The sequence below is a fragment of the Varanus komodoensis genome, unplaced genomic scaffold (assembly GCF_004798865.1).
Source record: "Varanus komodoensis strain SLA01 unplaced genomic scaffold, ASM479886v1 scaffold53, whole genome shotgun sequence".
In the NCBI taxonomy this organism is placed as follows: Eukaryota; Metazoa; Chordata; class Lepidosauria; order Squamata; family Varanidae; genus Varanus; species Varanus komodoensis.
The window spans coordinates 1326864-1336280 of NW_025336126.1; the positions used below are offsets into that span (position 1 = coordinate 1326864).

The 9417-nt window shown below is 45.2% G+C and overlaps 1 protein-coding gene across 4 annotated transcripts in view; it reads left to right on the forward strand.

The window, feature by feature from the left end:
- The first annotated feature begins 8192 nt into the window (after nt 1-8192).
- Nucleotides 8193-9417, forward strand: part of TAOK2 (TAO kinase 2) — a 44297-nt gene continuing 43072 nt past the window's right edge. For all 4 annotated transcript variants that reach the window (XM_044447760.1, XM_044447761.1, XM_044447759.1 and 1 more), the window contains exon 1: nt 8193-9220. The gene's annotated coding sequence lies outside the window, so the exon portion shown is untranslated. The remainder of the gene's footprint in view (nt 9221-9417) is intronic.

The following is a 9417-nucleotide window of genomic DNA, read 5'->3' on the forward strand; positions in this document are numbered from 1 at the left end:
CACCCATATGCTTTTCACATTGTTTCCTACAGGGCTGGGCCTCCTGTGAGTTTTGTACTGTAGGAAACAATCTAGAATAACCACGACCAGTTGCCTGCGTGCCTGCTCCCTCCATGCGCATCTGGGATCAGCTCTCCCATGCACCCTTACATTCCCCTCTCTGCATGCCTTCTTATTTTGCAGTTCAGCATTGCCTTGGGGGTAAGAGTGTTGGGGATAGAAATGAAACTGGAAAAAAGGCAGCAACGCAGAGATTCTGTTAGCCATTTGAATATATGGCAACTACTGTGTGAATAATGGTGACATCTGGGAAATCAATACTGGGAAATGTAACAAAGGCCAAGCAGTTCTCCTGACTTCAGTGTTCCTTGTGGACATTTGCCCTTACAGCATAACTTCATTCCTGGAAGACTGTTCGAATATTCCTGGAATATATCATCTGCTATATTCTCCTGGAGTATTTAGAAGGTTGTTGGAGAAGGTGAAGACACAGCAACGTGGCAGCAACAGAGCTGTCCGTGCTGAAGAATGTAAGCATATATATTTTTGTTGGGTTAGGTCAAATGTCCGCCTAGGTCAGCATCCTGCTTCCCAGAGTAGTCAGCCAGATGGGAAGCCCACTATCACCTGCTGTAATTCCACAGCGTTCAATACGAAAGAGCATATTCTTCTGAGCCTAGAGGTTCCATACAGCATCCTATATAGCAGTCCTCCCCACCCTGGTAGTGCCCTCCAGGTGTGTTGGACTCCTGTAATCCCAGAAACTGAGTACCACTCACTGGGGAAGGCTTCTATAGTAAACTCATTCTCCAAATATCGATCCTTATGTAGCTAAGACAGCACTACCCAGTCTCAAAAGAGGCATCAGCAGATGTGAGAAAACCACAATAGATTCGGGACTGCAATACCAGTTGGAACACTTCTCTAAACCCTCTACTGTCTGTCTGAACTCTACACAACCTCTGGAGGCCTTCTTAGTGCCAACCCCTCGAGATGCTCAGAGGGTGGCAACTAGGAGGAAGGCCTGTAGTGGCCTCCCATCTTTGGAATAACCTCCCTGCTGTGGTCCACCTGGCACCAAATTTGCCATCTTTTCAATGCCAGATTAAAACAGCTGTCTTTGAAGAGGCCTTTAAAGAGCTCCCTGGCCATCCAGGAGCCTGGCATGATTATCCAGGTGCCTTTCTTTTATTCTTGGCCACATCTTTTTTTTTTTTTTTTGGCTTTCAAATGTTTTTATGTTATTTTAAATTACTTTTAAATTCTTGCTAATGTTTTTATTTATTGTATTTTATTGTGTTTATACTTTGCTGTAAACTGCCCAGAGATCTTTGGCTATGGGTGGTATAAAAATGTAATTAATAATAACAGCATTTTCAGAATATTTAGAAAATGGGGGTAGGGAACCACACAAAAAAGCCCAAAGAGGACTGAGAATGGTCAGTGGCTAGAGGATACTGGGTAATTATTGGAGAAGGGGGAAATAGAAAATTGGGAGGAAAGGGTGAATGAAATTATTTTAAGTTTAATTATTGTAAGCTGTCCTGGGATGTTTTTCTTATAGAACGGGTAACAATATTTTAAATAAATAAATGGCATATCCTAGAAATGGGCATTGCTTTCTGGCATCCAAAACAAGTTTCAATATAGCAACAGTTGCAAGCCCTGCTTGTCATAGTTAATAGTGATTGTAATAGTATCCTCCATGAAGGTGTCTTTTTAAAGCTATCTAAGGCAGTGGCCATCAGTGCAGCTTGAGGCAGCAAGAAACCATTTGTGGACATAACAGAGATGCTCACAGTGATGGGGTGGACAGAAAGTAGGAATTTTCTGTGTGTTGCACTGTGGATTTACTTGAGCATATTTAAGAAATAGCAAGCAGGCATTATGAGAACTTTCTCATAGAATGGGTATGTGCCTCATAATTGCACACACTTCATTCTTGAGAAATAAGCAAGTGAAAGATACAAAAAAAAATGTTTCGCAGGACCAAAAGAATCTACAGATTGAAGCCTCACAAAATGAGAGAATGGAATATAAGAAATGAAGCAATTGTATGTTTAATTGTCCACATTTGTCTGCTGATTACTCTTTAGATGAATTTTGAGGGACAGACAAGGATTTGCATTCCTATATTCTGAAACAGGATGCAGCAGTGGTGAAACTGCCATATGGGGGATGATCGTTCTAAGCGTCCTACTGTTCCAAATGCCTAGCCTTCCCCTGTAATTTCAGCTGTTCCTTCCTAGTTCCATGGTGATGAAATTTGCCAGCTTCTGAAGAAATCTGTATTGCAGAAATCATCAAGAGCAGGGAAGAATCCTCCATGTTGGTTGAGTGACAAATTCTCTCTTGCAAGCAGAATCGTCTAGCTAAGTAGGCTGGTGAAGAATCCTGTATTTGCTAACTTCAGAAGTTTAAAATCCTAAGTTTAAAAATGAGAGCATTAGAGCTCATTCAAACCAGCAGTACAGCATGTAGTATATATAGCTTTGTCCTGTGCTATCTCTGAATACATACTGGAGATCCTTTGCTTTAAAATATCCCAGTTTCAAAATGTACATAGAAAGCTAGGGTCAGTTTTTGTGTAATTTGTAGGGAGAACTCAAGCCAGGGATGTTCTCAAGCAAGCCTTCTTGCTAAACCATAGGCCATTAAATGTTTAATCTTGGAACCATGATGAAATGGGTCTCTTGAACACATTTTAACTTTGATTTTTGAAAAAAAGGAAAGCTGAGATACTTTACTACACAAAAGGGGGTGGGGTAGAATCATAGAATAGCGGTGTTGGAAGGGGCCAAGAAGGCCATCAGGTCCAACTTCCTGCTGGTGCAGCACACCAATTTACATCATCCTACATAGATGACTGTCCATTTTCTCTTTGATAGCTACATGTTGCCAGCCTATTCTTTTTCATTATCGCTAACTGATCAGTTTATTTATTATATTTCTGTTCCATCTCTTTTCCTCTTGCAAGGAATGAAATGCAGCTTACCTGATGTTCCTCCTCTCCAGGTTATCTTCACAACAATCTTCTGAGGAAGTTAGGCTGAAAATTAGGGACCGACTCAAAGTCATCTAGGAGTGTTGACATGGCTATGTGGGGACTAGAACCCAGATCTCCCAAATCCCAGTCCAACACTCTAACCACTGTTCCAAATTGATTCTGGCAAACATTTCAGCATCTTGTAGCGCTGGAATGACACTGCAACCTTCTTACCCTTCCCCTTAGGGGTGACCATGGTCATCTGCTCCCTGCTCAGTTCCCTGCGTGTCTGTCTGGAGCGACACCCACCTCTGGTCTCCTCCTTCTTCTGCCTCCTTTCGTTGGCTGTTGCCTTTATCGGTTTTGCTGTCTACATCCAGTCGCATGATGTTCAGAATCCTGATGTCAAAGAGGTGAGCTAGAGGGCCCTGCATAGACAATGAAACCAAAGTGCTTGGGATGACATCAGGTTGTGGCCCTAAGGGAAGCTGGGAAAACTTTTGAGGGCAAACAGGAAAAGGAGATGGTGGGAGGATCCATGTTCCCATAATTCTCTTGCTAACTGCTTAGGCTGAGTCCTAGTAACTGAAATTTTGATTGGTCATTATACTGAAACTTCAGGACTGATTGGCTATTGTCACAGATGGAAGGCACAGAATTTTCAGCTGGGCTAGGAAAAAGCTAGCTGTGTTAGGTGTTCCTTGCAGAAACAGACTGGGATACTTCGAATTAATTGAATTTGGAGGATTACAATTATTCAGTCTTGAAATGAGTATTGTCTATGTTGGCTGGTATATCCACCATTATGTCTCAGTCTTTATATTATTTTTGTAATGGCTAGAGTGCAATCCTATTTTAGCTACGGAAAAAAAGTTCTACAACTCCCAGCATACCTGGAAGTTAGAAAGTGTAGGATTTTTGTTTCTGTCTAAGCATGCACAGGATTACACTCTTACTGTCAAAGAATTTCTGAACAGCTCACAGTACACCCCCCATCTCACAATACAGTATAAGGCCAATATAAAACAGTGTAAGAATAAAAACAGGAAATACAACAATGCAATCTTCAAAAGAGCATTGTCAATCCATTACAAGTCAGGGAAAGTCTGTGTAAACAAATACACCTTCTGGAGGCGTTGAAAGCTCACCATAGTTTCTGCCTCTCAAGGAATACATAGGAGGGTGTCGCAGAGGGTGAGTGCCACTACTGGGCTTATGTGCTATTACTTGACAACACAATTGTTTGCATAATGAGCAATTAGATGGCTTAGAAAATCACTTTAGGTAAATATAGGAAAAAGGGACTAACTGAGTATACTGGTCCCAGGTTGGTTAGGATTTGTATACCTACAACACAACCTTTGACCAGAAATAGCTCTGAATATAATACTGCTTAGAGAAGGGAGAGTAAAAGAATACTTCAACAATGCACAGTATTACACTATTAAATTGAGGAGTTTAGTTATTTTCTCTAATATTCAAAGATCTAAACTGACACATTATGAAACTAACAAAGCTTGCTATCTGTTAAGAATAAAGAGGGAGTTTTAAGAAGCAAGATCATGTGAAATGGGTTAAGTTTTTTTCTTTCTTTCTTTAAGGCAGGAGCAGAAGCATCTAATGGCAATTCTTTTCATTCCTTTTTCCAAGGACTGGAACGCTCTGCTAAAGTCTCTGGCACATTTAATGTTCTGTATCCCAAATAAGACTCAGCACAGTGCCTCAGCACCACCTCCTTCCACAACCACTGCTGAATCCTCTGCAACACTCTCTGTCATGGTTGGCCTTACCTTTGACCTTCACAATGGCACAGATCCTCCTAATGGTACACACCTGAGTCTGACAGTCAGTGGAACAGAACTAGGTCTCAAAGGTGAGTGATCTCCCACTGCTGCACAATAGTAGGAACTGGGATCCTTGCAAAGATTTTGGGAAGTCCGTTTCCCTGTTTATCTCTCCATGACCTTTCCGTCCACCAACTCCATGCACAGGTCCAGATGCCCAAAAGTCAATCCACTTCTTGGCTGTCGTCATGAATTCTGCCTCCCGCGAATGCTGCCTTAGCATTGTTGCACCTTTATCCCTTCTCCCCAAGACCAGGTGAGATAAGAGGAAAAGATTTGGTTGCAAGGGTTCTTAACTCATTCATTCAATGCATCCATTGTATTGTAAGCCACCTAGGAAGGGCCTGGCAGTTACAGGCAGTCTATAAATATGTGTATAAATAAATAAATCCCTCCTGTTCCCAGACAACCGCCTCAGTGTGAGATAAGGGAGTGGAACATGCATCTGGAAGAGTCAGGGGTTTGCTACAGATCCCATTACCAGGCCAATCCTGCCCTGTCCAGCATGCTGGACCAGGTAAGATACGGGGGTGGTGTGGGGGCAGTGTCTTGTTTTGGGACTCTGGGTTTCTCCCTGGTAGAAGCTAATGACAAAGGAAGGACCATTCACTGTCACATTCTTTTCACTCTCAGGCAGATCGTGCCCTTTGCAGCCAGCGTCTCCTGATGACCAGTGCTTTCCTTCTCTGCCTCTGTGCCATGCTGTGTTGTGCAGCTGGCTTGTGTTATCCAGTACCCAGAGACAAATGGGGTCAAATCTGAGTGGGTCTAGCTATTGCCATGTTTCATTCCATATTCCAAAGAACCCAGGTGTCCTGGCTACTTGACCACTTTTCTGTAAGTACCTGGATTGCACAGCATTTGCCATTTGGTAGATCTACTTAGTGGTGGTGTGGCTGAGATGTGCAGAGAGTTCAGTTGTGACTTTGCTTCACTGGAGTACTAGATGAACTCCTCTGAGAGGGAATAATGCAATAAATTAGATCTAAACGCAAAAGGTCTTTGTTTTTTGTCTTATGAGTGGCTATACCAGTGATGCAAACTGAATCATAATAGTATTTTTCAGATGGATATTTTGGGAAAGTCACACAGTGTTGAGTGGGGCAAGGACTACTGTAGTATTATCCCAAATGGGACTATCATTGATAGTAAATGTTGTACTAAAGTTAGGTGCTGCAGGTCACTTTGTTAACATAACCAATAATCATTGCCCCCTTGGTATCAGAGCAGAGGTCACTACTCTCAAGATTGAATAACATTAATGGGAACAAGTGATGTGACCACAAGAAACCCAGTGCTACTTCTTGATACAAGTTACCTCAAGGTTTGCTTATTTCTACCACAATCCTATAAACTTCCACCAAGAAGTAAACTGCATTGAGTTAAGGATTTATTTGAATGCTATTTTATTTATGTTACGCTTTTAAAACCAAAGACATACCCAATAGCTTATAACAATTTAAAAATGCACAAGGGGGCAAGAATAAGAATAAAAACAGCTTACAAGCAGCAATGAGATTAAAAGCAAGGAATAAGTGGAAGACAAAAAATTAAAAGCATGCTGAAATAAGTATTTCAGTAATGGCTTGAGGTTTAAGGAAAAGGAGCACAGCACATCTCTACAAGGGGATTATTCCACAGTTGTGGCTTCACCACTGAGAAGGCTGTATCTCAGATACGTGTCTAGTTGATCTCACCTAAGAGCTGTACAAAAGCAAACCCTCTGAAACTGATCCATAGCTTACCCCTTCTCAAATGCTACATCTAAGGGTATATGAATTATTCTATCGGGTGCCTATCTTTCACCATAAATTTGAATAAGAACACCTTGCATCATTTCCAGAAGATGCTCATAGTAGGGTTTCCTGCCTCAACTGCCCAGCCCCTCCTGTCTTTATCAAATCCCTTCTCCAGTCCTATGCCTTTTACCGTATGTTGCTTTCTCAGGCCCTGGTTTTGTCCCACTTCCTTTGTTCCAGCTCTTTCGTTCCCGTATCTCTAGATCCGCTTCCCTACCATTCCTCTCCCCTCTTCCCCGCACCCTGCAGCATTGCTTTAAGCAGCGTGAGATTCCATCAGAACACCAATTTATCTGTGTCCCCATTTTGCTGTCTCAGGCCTTGCTGTCGTATCCTAAAATATCCAGCCCATTTCCTCAAACCGCAGTCTTGCTTCTGGGCTCCCTACCCATCCATTTCCGTCCCAGGGTCATCTCGAAGTCCTCAGATCGGCCCCTGGAATGCTTTAATCCCAACTCAACCGACAAGCTGCCCTGCCCTCACGGAAATCGGACTGCAAACTGCACCGAGCAGCCCAGGCCATCGCACCAGCTCAGCCAATCAAGGTCAGAGACGTCACCGTGAAAAACAATACGGTACAGACTGCTGCATCAGTATCGGTGAAGTTAACAACCGAGAGGTATTCGCATGACGTTGCCGGGGCTGGCGGCCCTGTTTGAAACCAGGTAGATTATTCTCGCCTAAGTCAACACTTTCAGAAGCGGTTTTATTGGCTGTCTTCCCGCCTGCTTGCTTGATGTTTCAGTGATACGGTCACAGAAGGGTGAGTGATCTGCCCCGTCCTTTTGACCGGTTATGTGCCGCATTAGTCTGGATTTCACCGGTGTCAAGGTATTCTCGGTACCACATGCGATGAGGAAACGGTCGCACTGCGAAAACCAGAAGAAACGTGGACGTTGCACTGGGTGAGGGGAGCGCCTAACCCCGCCCTCCCTCACGGAGCTTCGGGCGCGCGCGCACCCTGTGCCCCTGCAGTGACGGTTTAACCGTCGCCTACAGTGCCCTTTATTTCCCCTCATTGAACAGCTGTCATCCCCCGCCGCCTTTCTATACGCGCGCGCCAATTCGATCTGAATCCTGCCCCAGTAACAGCTGAGCGCTGGAAACACCGCCTCTAAAAACCCCAGCCTACCAATCACGTCCCGCCTCTAACGTAGTGTTCCAATCAAAATGCGCTCGAGGGCATGTGGAGTCCCAGTCTGACTCCTTTCATTGAACAGGTTGCTTTTCATTCAACCAACCAGGACGCCAAGCTCCTTGTTTGCTCTCGCCTTTTCCGAAGTTCCTCCTCCAATCCCAGTGCATCTTTCTCATTTCTATCCGAGTGTTAGTCTCTCCTCCCACCCTCTTCATATTGTCAAGGAAAATAAGTCCCGCCCATCAACCGTACACTAATCCAATGAGAGCGGGCCTCTTTGCCCCTTCTTTTTATTACTGCGCGTGCGCTGCGTTTCATTCAGTGAATACTTCCCCGTGGTTCCTCATAAAGCTCTTCTACTCGGGCAGGCTCTTTAGAACGCCCTTAGCAAGGCGCATGCGTACCGTCATTTTCTTCTCCGTTCTACGCAAGCGACTGTTCTCCGGCTTCGGAGAAGACTTCAGCGCGTGCCCCTTCGGCTTGCCGCGCCTGCGTGCTCCTCCCCGTCGCTCCCCTTCCCCTCCACACATGCGCTTAGGGTTCTCTCTGCCTTGGTTCCGGTCTGGCTCCTGCCTTGGGCGCCATCTTGGATTTGGGGACAACTGGAGTGAGTGAGAGGGAGGGAGAAGGCGGAGGAGCTCGAGGAGGCGAGAGCGGGGAGGGGGGGCCGCATAGAGCCAGGCCCCCCACCCCCACAGAACCCTGCATTACCCTTCCGCTAGAGAGAGGCTCCCTCCCTTTTCCCGTCCCACCCCTAGTAGGGCTCCCTGGACCCGAGAGCATTTCTTGGGCTTCTTTAGGACCCCCGCCCACCCCCACCCAGTCCTGTCTCCCTTACGGAACGCTGTGCATTCTGTATTATAGGTGCTTCCTAAAACCTCTCATTCTCTCCATTACCTATGGGACCATTTTCGCATTCCCTCTTTAAAATTATATTCATAAATATCTGTCGGGAGCCCCTGACATCCGTAAGGGACTGCAGCATACCATTTAGTTCTCATCTTATTTCCTTCATAGCTTGTCTGTTGGCCTCATACAGACTCATCAGCAGGGCCTCCTGTCTCATAGATTCACCCCACCCCTAATTTAGATTCTGTTCTCTCCCCCGCCCAAGAGCCGCTATAGAGCTGGATCTGCGAGAGACTCCTCTTCCGTTCTTTGCCAGGGATGCCACCATCCCTTTTCCTTTAGTAGAGCCCCCTGCCCGCCTTGCCTCCTGTAGATCCTTTCTTTCCTAGCTAGGCAAGGGTGGGGGGAGGCTCTACATGCCCTGTGCCTCCTACCCAGAGGCCTTCCTCATCCAGGGGAGCCAGTGACAGTTCCCTCTAAACCCTCTTCCTTGATTGGAGGAGTTGGGGAAGAGGAGGAGGTCGGGGGTGTACTTCCCACCCCCAGTATCCTGGAGCTGGAGCCACAAGGGGGACAGTATCTAGGCAGCTGCCGAGACTTACAGGTGAGAACCAAGCACACGGAGGGAGGGAGGGTATTTTGTGTGTGTCTGGGGCAGACTGGGGAGTGGGAACAGAAGGTAAATGTTTGGAGAACAAAGAGGCTGTATTGCACCAATTCAATGAAAAGGCGATTTTCTTTCTGACTGCTTTTATCCTCTTCTTCCCATGATTTTCTTTTTCATAATAAGTCAGGAATTGT